Here is a 12470-nt window from a genome sequence, read left to right as displayed (position 1 = left end):
AGGGTTGTCAATTCAAGCCCACGTTGGGCTCCACACTGCGTGTGCAGCCTACTTTAAAAAAAAAAGGAAAAAAGAAAAAAGAAAAAATGAACAACCTGATTTAAAAAAAAAAAATGGGCAAAAGGCCTTAACAGATATCCCACCAGAGAACACATACAGATGGCAAATAAGCATATGAAAAGATGCTCAACATGTCATTAGGTAATTCTGAATTAAAACAACAAGATACCACTAGACACCTAGTAGAATGGTGAAAATCCAAAACACTGACAACACGAAATGCTAGCAAGGATGTGGAGCAACATTCATTGTTGATGGGAATGCAAAATGTTACAGCTGCTTTGGAAGGCTGTTTGGCAGTTTCTTACAAACTAAATATACTCTTACTATATGACTCAGCAGTTGTGATCCTTGATATTTACCCAAATGAATTGAAAACTTATGTCTACCCAAAAACGTGCACCTTGATGTTTATAGCAGCTTTGTTCGTAATTGCCAGGGCTTGGAAGCAACCAAGAAGTCAACCAAGGATAAATAAACTGTGATACTTCCAGACAATGGAATATTATTCCATGTTAAAAGGAAATGAGCTATCAAACCATGAAAAGACAAACTTAAATGCATATTTCTAAGTGAAACAAACCAATCTGAAAAGGCTATATACTGTATAATTCTCATGATATGACATTCTGGAAGTAAAACAATAGAAACAGCAAAAACTCAGTGGTTACCAAGGGTTAGCAGGAAGGAGAAATAAATAGGCAGAACCTAGAGGATTTTTAGGGCAGTGAAATTATTCTGTTTGATACTATAATGGAGGATACATTTCATCACACATTAGTCAAAACTCAGAGAACGTACAAGAAGAGTGAACCCTAATGCAAAGTATTAATATGGGGTGATAATGATGTGTGAATGTAGATGAATTGATTTTAACAAATGTACCAGTCCAATGTGAGATGTTGACAGTGGGAGAGGCTGGGGTTGAGGTGGGCAGTGGGGGAAGAGAGACAGGAGGTCTATGGGAATTCTTTGTATTTTCTACTCAATTTTAGTGTAACCTAAAACTGCTGTAAAAATAAAGTCTTTTAAAAACAAAATAACTAAAAACTCACAGAAAGATGCATGTTAGATCAAGTCATTGTTAGGAAACCTGCCCCCTACCAAACTTCCCATTAAGTGAAAATCATGAGCATTTTCCTAGTTATACAAGCCAAAAACCTGGGCATCATTCTTGACAACGTCCCTTACTTCATTCTCCACTATCATTCATTCTTATCAAAGACATATATTGATATTCTTTCCATCTCTGTTGCCATCTTTTGAGGTCAAGCCACGATTATCTTTCTCAAGGACTAGAAATAGTCTAACAGGTCTTCTAGCATCTATTCTTGCCAGATTTCAATCTGTTCTCCACATAGTAGCCAGAGTAATCTTTTGGAAACATAAGTTTACGTGATTCCATTGCTTGAACCTTGGATTTTTTTCTGCACTTTGAAGAAAAGCCTAATTTTTCAAAGTTGGTCAGGTGTCTGCCTATCTGCCAGTTTCAGTTTGCACTCCTCTCCCCCTTGCTCATCAAGTACGGAGAACATGAGCCCTCTTTCACCACTTTGCCTAATAGACTTCTTGTAATTCTGTCTCTGGATCTGATTAATTCCTTCATAGCTCTTTGAATTTTGTAAATTCTTATTTGTTTACTTATTCTTTGTTGATCTCCCACTAACTTGGAAGTGTCATAAGAACAGGAGTTCATTTGTTATGCCCATCATGGCATGCCAACACTTGACACCATGCCTGGCTCATGGTAGGCAGCTTTGTAACAAGGGAAGAGCAGCAGCGGTAGTGCTTTCACTGGTTCAGGCAATAAGGGGATGCATTTTAAAACAACAACAAAAACTAGGAGTTGGTTTGCTTTTTATTATGATGATTAGTATTTAATTCTAATAATGCCAGTGATCGAATACTCTCTCCCAAATTCTTTTGTTGATATAAATTCTATACTGATTGTTGCTATTACTGAGATTCACTAATGAAAGCTTCAAATTAGCACATCTGTGTTATGTATGCTTCAATAAACATTTTATTTTTATATAAAAGTTAATTCAGAGAATTCCCAGTTATGCAGCAGGCTCTCAAGACATGCAGATTAATCTCTACAGAGGCATTTTAAGAGTACATTCACAACAATTTAGAATTGTAGCTTATTAGGGGATAGTTTGTGTCTCAGACTCCTGTAGTAGTACAACATATTCTTGAATTTAAATGGTAGATTCAAAAGAAATGATAGTATGTGATTGTAGAGATTAAGATACATGATGATTTCTATTCTCTCCATTCTATGTAATCATTTCAAGTTTCATTTGTGGTCACAATTAAAAATAGTTAAATAGAATGCACACTACAGGATGTAACCTTTTTATCCGGTTAGTTCATATTTCAGTTCATACCTGGACTATTTTACTGAATTTGAATAATATCTTTAAATGTTTAATTTATTCTTCTAAAATTATTGTTCTTATTATTTAACAAGCTAAAATATAATTATTCATGAACAAATCAATATATAGGCATAAGTTTTTTAATATTTTTCAAAAACTACATTAATGTAAATAAAAACTATCAATTATTTCTTTCCTTTTTTGTCCTGTAATATTCATTTTATTATTTATTTATTAATGTCATGAGTACATACATATGATGTTTAATAAAACAAAATTTTCACCCTGATGTTCTCATGTTCCTTTTCTGGTCATTTTTATCATTCATTTCATTTTATGATTCTTATTAATAATAAATAGTTATATAGAAGAATGGTGCTAAAAACCGATCTGATCCAGGTTTAAAATATGTTAGAAATGACAATAATGGGGGGAACCTAGGTGGCTCAGTCAGTTAAGCATCTGACTCTTGATTTAGGCTCAGGCCATGATCTCACAGTTTGTGGATTTGAGCCCTACGTCCAGCTCTGTGCTGACAGTGTGGGGCCTGCTTGGGATTCTCTCTCTCTCTCCATCTCTCTCTGCCCCTATCCTGCTCATGCTCTCTCAAAATAAATAAATAAACTTAAAAAAAAGAGAAATGACAATAATGGTAGGTGATCAAAAACTGTTTGCTGCTGGGGCGCCTGGGTGGCGCAGTCGGTTAAGCGTCCGACTTCAGCCAGGTCACGATCTCGCGGTCCGTGAGTTCGAGCCCCGCATCAGGCTCTGGGCTGATGGCTCGGAGCCTGGAGCCTGTTTCCGATTCTGTGTCTCCCTCTCTCTCTGCCCCTCCCCCCTTCATGCTCTGTCTCTCTCTGTCCCAAAAATGAATAAACGTTGAAAAAAAAATTAAAAAAAAAAACAAAAAAACTGTTTGCTGAATGTATGAAATAGTCTATTTTATTTTTATTTATTTTTTTTAATGTGTATTTATTTTTGAGAGACAGAGACAGAGCACGAGTGGAGGAAGAGTAGAGGGAGAGGGAGACACAGAATCTTAACAGACTCCAGGCTCTGAGCTGTCAGCACCGGGCCCCACATGGGGCTTGAACCCATGAACCGTGAGATCATGACCTGAGCCAAAGTTGACACTTAAACAACTGAACCACCCAGGCGCCCCTGAATTAGTCAATTTTAAAAGTAACTAATATGTAAGGATTTAATCTCTTTCCAAAATAACTTGCCTACTTACTAACTAAAGACATGATTTTATTTCTAGCTGGTATCTCCTTACAGAAAATGAAAGACTAGACAAATGCATTTATTTCAAATTTCAAAAACAATTAAACAGTGTTCAAGTCTGGGGTGATTGTTGATTACTCCATTTTGCATGGTGATGCTTATAGAGTAAAAGTTTGGTTTTGGTTTAAAGAAAGCCATATTGGGATAAAATATGACAATGAAGTCAAGGGTTGACTTAGACCATAGTCATAAAGCAACAATTTAAAAATAATCCATAAATTCTGTGCAGTAAATGACCCACTTTGGAAACACAGACTCCTGAGTTTACCAAAGGTGTAGAATTGGTGAGTACAGAGAGAAGCACTGAATTTCCTATAGTTACCTCCATGGGAAAAGGTGGAAAGAGGGTGTTTTTCAGCAGAAAAGAATGGGCAGCCCTCTCAAACCACTTATTTCCTTTACCCTGGTGGCCTGCTATGTTTCGAGGACTGTAAGTCCCCCATGTTTTGCCACATCTAACTTCTGGGTAATAAGGTAAGTGAAATGGATTTTCCACTGCTCTAAGGATCAAAAGTTTTCTGGGCTTTGAGCTTTATGAATTCTAGTAACTGGTTCTGTTTTCTCAGTTTTAATTTGTTGCCTGTCTCTGACTCTTGTTCCTCTCTCTCTCCCCACCGTGCACGCGCGCGCGCACACACATACACGGAAATACTGTTCCCTAATCCCAAGTACAAAAGGGATTTGGGTGTTGGCTCATACCTTTCAGATGTCAGTGCTGCCAAGGGTGGAGCTTATCTGAAAAATTCAAGGAACTGTTTGAATTATAAGGGAAGTTCTTGCTTTGTCTATTTTAGTTAAAATGTAATCTTACAAAATAAAGAGTCAGAGTCCAAATCAATCTAATTATTTTGAAGTTGAAAAAGGAAGAGAGATGATCATTATATAGGTTTGCTTTCTCCTTTTTTAATTGAAGAGTTAATTTCATTTGTTTACCTACTATCTGTATTGAAGAGTTCAATTACTTAAGCTGGAGGATTATAGAAATGAAGCCCTTTAAATTTTGCTTTTGCTCGGAGACTTTCTAAGAAAGGTGTGAAAAAGAGCAGTGTAGAATAACATGACATAAAGACACACTATTGCTTTCTATAAAGTTGGCAGCTTTTATATTGTTTCAATTTACAGTTTTCTTCTTACTCTCTCAAATTATACAAGCATATGTCAATCTGCATAATAAATGTGTTTGTAAAATGGCTATTTGTGGGGCGCCTGGGTAGCTCGGTTGGTTAAGCGTCTGACTTCGGCTCTGGTCACGATCTCACGGTCCCACAGTCCATGAGTTTGAGCCCCGCGTGGGGCTCTGTGCTGACTGCTCAGAGCCTGGAGCCTGTGTCAGATTCTGTGTCTCCCTCTCTCTCTGCCCCTCCCCTGTTCACGCTCTGTCTCTCTCTGTCTCAAAAATAAATAAAAATAAAAACGTTAAAAAAAAATTAAAAAAAAAAAGAATAAAATGACTATTTGTACCAGAGGACAGCTTATTTTAAAGAAAAGTATTGGTAAATCCTTTTATTTTTTTTATTTTTTTTAAACAGTAGGGGATTTATTATCTCATGTAACAGGTCCAGAGCTGGAATAGTTCCAGAAGTATTTAATATCACATTTTAACAATAATCCTAAGACCTAGATTTCCTCCATCTTCCCTCCACTTTGCTCTATTCAACATGATCTCATATCAACTCTCTTTGTGGTTCCAAGATGGTACCTCAGTTCTAGAAAGCACATACAGATACAACCATATCCAATAAAAGAAAAGACAGTAGCTATACCATGCACCATGATTTGAGTGAAGAATCTTTTCCCATACCCCACACCTGTACCCCAGCCTTTCCCACCAGACTTCCCTTGACATTTCATTGGCCAGAGCTTTATCACCATCACTGAATAATTTGTAAACAAACCACCACCATGAAGCTAGATACATTTAGAGGCTTTCAACATTTTTGAGATATGTCCACGGTGAAAATTACATTGTACATCCCAACTCACTACATGCATAAACACATTTCATAATTCATATATAAAATGCAAATGAAAGTTTTACAAATTAAAATACATCCTTACTATGTGATGCATTCAGATATTTTCTATTTTATTTTATTCTCTATAGTACTCTACTCCTTTAATCAAAAACAAAAAAACACTAAATTGATTTTGCAGCTCCCTAATAGACTGACTGCTACCTGCACTTCAAAAAACACCGGCTTGTGTTAATGAGAATGTACTCAAGTATTGTTGGAGAGAAGTGAACTCAAGAATATCATTGAGTCAGTATGGTGAAAGGGGAAATGACTGGGGTTTTTTTTAATTTTATTTTTTATTTTTTAAAATTTACATCCAAATTAGTTAGCATATAGTGCAACAATGATTTCAGGAGTAGATTCCTTACTGCCCCTTACCCATTTAGCCCATCTCCCCTCCCACAACCCCTCCAGTAACCTCAGTTTGTTCTCCATATTTATGAGTCTCTTCTGTTTTGCCCCCTCCCTGTTTTTATATTATTTTTGTTTCCCTTCCCTTATGTTCATTTGTTTTGTCTCTTAAAGTCCTCATATGAGTGAAGTCATATGATTTTTGTCTTTCTCTGACTGACTAATTTCACTTAGCATAATACCCTCAAGTTCCATCCACATAGTTGCAAATGGCAAGATTTCATTCTTTTTGATTGCCGAGTAATACCCCATTGTATATATATACCACATCTTCTTTATCCATTCATCCATTCATCCATCGATGGACATTTGGGCTCTTTCCATACTTTGGCTATGTTGATAGTGCTGCTATGAACATGGGGGTGCATGTGTCCCTTCAAAACAGCACACCTGTATCCTGTGGATAAATCTCTAGTAGTGTAATTGCTGGGTGGTAGGGTAGTTCTATTTTTAGTTTTTTAAGGAACCTCCATACTGTTTTCCAGAGTAGCTGCACCAGCTTGCATTCCCACCAACAATGCAAAAGAGATCCTCTTTCTCTGCATCCTCGCCAGCATCTATTGTTGCCTGAGTTGTTAATGTTAGCCATTCTGACAGGTGTAAGGTGGTATCTCATTATGGTTTTGATGGTAAATCCTTTTAATTAAAGAATCACTTTATAATCTCTAAAGCCAGGTTTTCAGGTAGCAGATTTGGTTAAAGAGAGGTACATCTGTATGCTGTATATTAAAACATACACCTTTTGAATCTGGCTTGTTTTGTTCTAGAAAGGCCAGTTTTGCAGGGTTAGTAGCATTACTAATCTTCCCCAAAATGAAATTGTAAGTTATTCATTGTACACTAAAGTTGAAGGTACTAAAGGTCTGATTTGGGCCCCCACAATTTAGATGGAAACAAAACAGAAAAAGATTAGCAATAAATGAGGAGAGCATTTCAAAATAAGACATTTGAGAAAAAGGCTAACAGGAAGGTGAAGGAGATTTTATAGTTTAGAGAAGAAAAGTTATAGGGATGATTTTACATTAACTTTGAGATTTATCTATTTAAAAGCATCTCACCAAGTGCTTCTTTTGACATGAGCGACTAAAAAAATAAATAACCCAGAATTACCACCAAAAAGATTTTAGGTGAGATGGTAAAGGACACTGAGGTGAGTTTCTGAGAAGGCCTGAAGCACACAGTTCCATACATCTTTGGTTCCATTTGCCACGAAGCAAGAGGCTTGACCAACAAATGATATCTGGATGCCTCTTCTCTCTGGTTTTACCATTCTAAAAGGAGGAATTGAAACTCTTTCTGTCTCCTTTTCCTTTCTCAAAAGTAGCCTTCCTTTTCTACTTTTGCTGATCATCTCTCCCACCAAGTTAAAAAAGAAAGCATTAAGAAAGAGAAGCCTCTGTAAAAATAACCAAGTAGTGTTCAAGTCTGGGGTGATTGCTGATTACTCCATTTGGCATGGTGATGCTTATATTGTAAAAGTTTGGTTTTGGTTTAAAGAAAGCCATATTGGGACATAATAACACAGCCTAAAAAAAATTATGTCGTGGGGCACCTGGGTGGCTCACTTGGTTGAGTGTCTCACTCTTGATTTCGGCTCAGGTCACCATCTCATGGTTGTGGGATCTAGCCCCACGTTGGGCTCTGCAGAGCCTCCTTGGGATTCTCTCTCTCCCTCTCTCAAACCTTCTCTCCCTTCAAAATAAATAAATAAACTTAAAAAAATTTAGTCATTTATCCCATGAATATTTATGCAGGTTTCAAAGGGAGATGGAGAAAGGATGAAGACATAAGTGTTGACTTCTTATGGAAGAAGAAAAGTGCTCACCAGTAGAGAGAGCAAACAAGCAGCCTTCCTTCAGTTTTAGCAAGGGCTGCCTCTCCTCCTGAGTTTATTCCCATATGGCAAGCATTTCCTCTAGGCTCTTATATCTATGTAACGCCTGAGATGGAAATTCCTGGAACAGGGGGCACAAACCAAAAGTTTTCAAAGATTAGGAATTGCTGGGTTTTGGAAGAGTCCAGGTTCCAGCTCAGAGGCATTCAAATAAAATCAAATGTTAAATATTATACAGGCCAGGGGCACCTGGGTGGCTCAGTCTGTTAAGCATCTGACTCTTCGGCTCAGGTCACGATCTCACGGTTTGTGAGTTTGAGCCCCACGTTGGACTTGCTGCTGTTAGCACAGATCCTGCTTTGAATCCTCAGTCTCCCTCTCTCTCTACCCTTCCCCCCACACACTCTCTCTGTCTCAAAAAAATAAATAAATATTTTAAAAAACTATATTATACAGGCCAAACAAAACACAGCTGTCAGGCTGAGTTCAGCTCCAGGCTCATTATGATTTTACTCCTTTCCTGGAGAATAGGTATTAAAGTATTCTCCTCTTACGTGTTAAATATGTAAATAATACAGAAAATCTAAACTAGTTAAGAGTAATATCTAGATAGAACATAATTTGCTGAGAGTCTATCTACTTTAGGACAGGTTATTTCTAGAATTTTAGTAAATCTATGATTTAAAGGAATTGTACTTCTGATTTTTTAGTTCTTCAAATCAGCTTTGTGTTGCTAAGAATTTTCAGGTTGAAAGAGGTCCTGTTTGAAACACATGGAAGACTTGATATATATGATATAGTAGAAACAGCCTTCAAATTTAAAAGGACAGATGTTTGGAAGATGGAGGGAAATGATTTCTCTTTTGAGAACATGAGAAAATAATAGCTCTGATTTAGGTAATAAAATAATATTGAAAATTATCTAGCATTCCTGAAATAGGTAATCTGAAATCATATTCAAGTCAGATTATGATCTATGATTGCTCAACATTCCCCTCATCATTTGGGATATTTTGGTTTATTAGGCTAGATGTAGCAATGTCTCATTCATCCCTCACTATTATTTTTTCATCTTTAGTAAAGGAGATATCAGTAGCTGAATTTACCACCTAAAATTCCAAATAAGTTCTTTTTTTTTTTTTTTTTAAGTAGGCTTCATGCCCAATGAGGGGCCCAGTGTGCGGATTGAACTCATGACCCTGAGATGAAGATCTGAGCTGAGATCAAGTGTTCGAAGCTCAACCAACTGAGCCACCCAGACCCTCCTCCAAATAAGTTCTTATAATTGGGGAACTTCCAGGGTGCCTGGGTGGCTCAGTCGGTTGGGCGTCCAACTTCAGCTCAGGTTATGATCTCACGGATTATGGGTGAGGCCCCATCTCAGGCTCTGTGCTGACAGCTCAGAGCCTGGAGCCTGCTTCGGATCCTGTGTCTCCCTCTCTCTCTGCTCCTCCCCCACTCGTGCTCTGTCTCTTTCTCTGAAAAATAAATAAACATTATAATTGGGGAACTTCCTGTCAGTTTATAAATCAGAAGTCTTCTATTTTTCTTCTCTTTTCTTTTCTTCTTCTTTTCTTTTCTTTATTTTTTTGGTAATGTAAGCTCTACACCCAACATGGGGCTTGAACTCTCGATCCCTAGATCAAGAGTCACATGCTCCTAGGCACCTGGGTGGCTCAGCTGGTTGAGTGTCTGACTTCCTCTCAGGTCATGATCTTGCGGTTTGTGAGTTCAAGCTCCACACTGGGCTCGCTGCTGTCAGCCTGTCAGCACAGAGCCAGCTTCGGATCCTCTATCCCCCTCTCTCTGACCCTCCCTCACTTGTGAGCTCTCTAAAATAAATAAATATTTAAAAAAAGAACACAACAAACTTAAAAATAATCACATGCTCTTCTGGCTAGGCACCCTTATACATCTGAAGGCACGTATGGAAGGAAACTTGATGGAAAAGTTAATGGAAACTTGATGGAAACTTAAAGACACAAAAATTTTATAACAATAGGAAAAACTGATACTTTTTTCCTTTTTATGATAATATACAGTAATTCTTTTATTATTTTTTTAATTAAGTAAATTAATTAATTAATTTTTAAATTTACATCCAAGTTAGCATATAGTACAACAATGATTTCAGGAGTAGATTCCTTAATGCCCCTTACCCATTTAGCCCATCCCCCTCCCACAACCCCTCCAGCAACCCTCTGTTTGTTCTCTATATTTAAGAGTCTCTAATATTTTCTTCTGGTCCCTGTTTTTATATTATCTTTGCTTCCCTTCCCTATGTTCATCTGTTTTGTATCTTAAAGTCCTCATATGAGTAAAGTCATATGATATTAATCTTTTTCTGACTAATTTAGCTTAGCACAATACCCTCCAGTTCTATCCACGTAGTTGCAAATGGCAAAATTTCATTCTTTTTTATTGCCAAGTAATAGTCCATTGTATGTATATACCACATCTTTATCCTTTCATTTGTCAATAGACATTTGGGCTCTTTCCATACTTTGGCTATTGTCGATAGTGCTGCTATAAACACGGAGGTGCATGTGCCCCTTTGAAACAGCACACCTGTATCCCTTGGATAAATATCTAGTAGTGCAATTGCTGGGTCATAGGGTAGTTCTATTTTTAATTTTTTGAGGAACCTCCATACTGTTTTCCAGAGTGGCTGCACCAGTTTGCATTCCCACCAACAGTGCAATAGAAATCCTCTTTCTCCACATCCTCACCAATGTCTGTTGTTGCCTGAGTTTACACAGAGTAATTCTGAAGGCTGTTCAACAATTCTGAATATTATTTAAATGCAATTTTAAGGTAGAAAATAATCAGCAAAGAGAAAAATAAGGGGAGAAAATAATCAGAAATTGTTTTCTCAAAAAATGAATTATCGAGAAAGCCAAAGTCAATAATGGTTTTTAAAAAAATCTAGAACCTAGGGGTGCCTGGTTGGCTCAGTCGGTTATGTGTCTGACCTCGGCTCAGGTCATGATCTCACAGTTCGAGGCCCATGTCAGGCTCTGTGCTGACAGCTCAGAGCCTGGAGCCCGCTTTAGATTCTGGTTTTTTTTTTCTCTCTCTCTGCCCCTCCCCTACTCATGCTCTGTCTCTCAAAAATAAATAAATGTTAAATTTTAAAAAAAAATCTAAAACCTGGGGCGCCTGGGTGGCGCAGTCGGTTAAGCGTCCGACTTCAGCCAGGTCAGGATCTCGTGGTCCCTGAGTTCGAGCCCGCGACAGGCTCTGGGCTGATGGCTCGGAGCCTGGAGCCTGTTTCCGATTCTGTGTCTCCCTCTCTCTCTGCCCCTACCCCGTTCATGCTCTGTCTCTCTCTCTGTCCCAAAAATAAATAAAAACGTTGAAAAAAAAATTAAAAAAAAAATCTAAAACCTAACTTTGCTTACAAAATGCCTTCCTTCATAGAACTCTGCTAAACTTTGATAGAATCCTGGCAAATGCTAGTATTCCATGAAAATGTTCGAACAACTCTGGATTAGACACCTCTGCCAGTGTCGCAGGAATTGTAAATTATGTTTCATTGCAGTACTAAAGTGAAGTCGTAACAAGGTCTTGTTTGTTAAGTTCTGGCTTTGGTATTTGTGTTGTTCTTGAGAGAAGGGGTAACCTGCAGACTTTTGCCTCGTAGCCCCAACCTTCTCTGCCAATGCAAAGCATTGGACTCTTCTAATTTAAATAGTGTTTATGGGGCCTGTTCGTTCATTATTCAAACTCAGTAAGAAAACATTGTTACCAAATTTAACAAAACACAACTAGACATTGAAAAGAATGGAGAGCTCCAGTTCTTAGAACATGAAATTAGGGAGCCGCCTGGTGGTCAAAGTGGTACATGGTCTTGTTGCTTTGGTACCTGAGGAATAGTGATTTTACTGTTTTATTAACATAACTGAAAAAGTAAGGAGTAAAAAAAAAACAAGACACTGTAGTAAAAAAAAAAAAAAAAAAAGATAAAAGCATTTAACCAAAGGGCCTGTTTGTTTTCCAAACCCACTTACTCGAACTCACCTTTTCTAAAACCATACTTACTGAAAGTGGTTTATGGAAAATATTGGAACTAGTTTATTTAAAATTTAAATTTAAAAATCCTCTCTCTCTCCAGATATATATCACATCCACACATTCTATCAGTGCTTATCATTTTGTTCAGTTTTAACCCTAAAGATATGCCACAAATCTGACAGAATAACTTCACTGAATGACTTGCAGTTAAGTAACTTTCAAGCACATAGAGAGCTCAGATTAAGAAGTCCGATTCACCACTCATCATCAGGGAAATACAAATCAAAACCACAATGAAATACCACTTCACACCAGTCAGAATGGCTAAAATTAACAACTCAAGAAACAACAAATCAGTGAGGATGCAGAGAAAGGGGAACACGTTTGCACTGTTGGTGGGAATGCAAACTGGTACAGCCACTCTGGGAAACAGTATGGAAGTTCCTGAAAAAATTAAAAATAGAACTACCC

The sequence above is a fragment of the Felis catus genome, chromosome C1 (assembly GCF_018350175.1).
Source record: "Felis catus isolate Fca126 chromosome C1, F.catus_Fca126_mat1.0, whole genome shotgun sequence".
NCBI classification, from domain to species: domain Eukaryota; kingdom Metazoa; phylum Chordata; class Mammalia; order Carnivora; family Felidae; genus Felis; species Felis catus.
Note: the sequence above shows the minus strand (reverse complement) of the source record.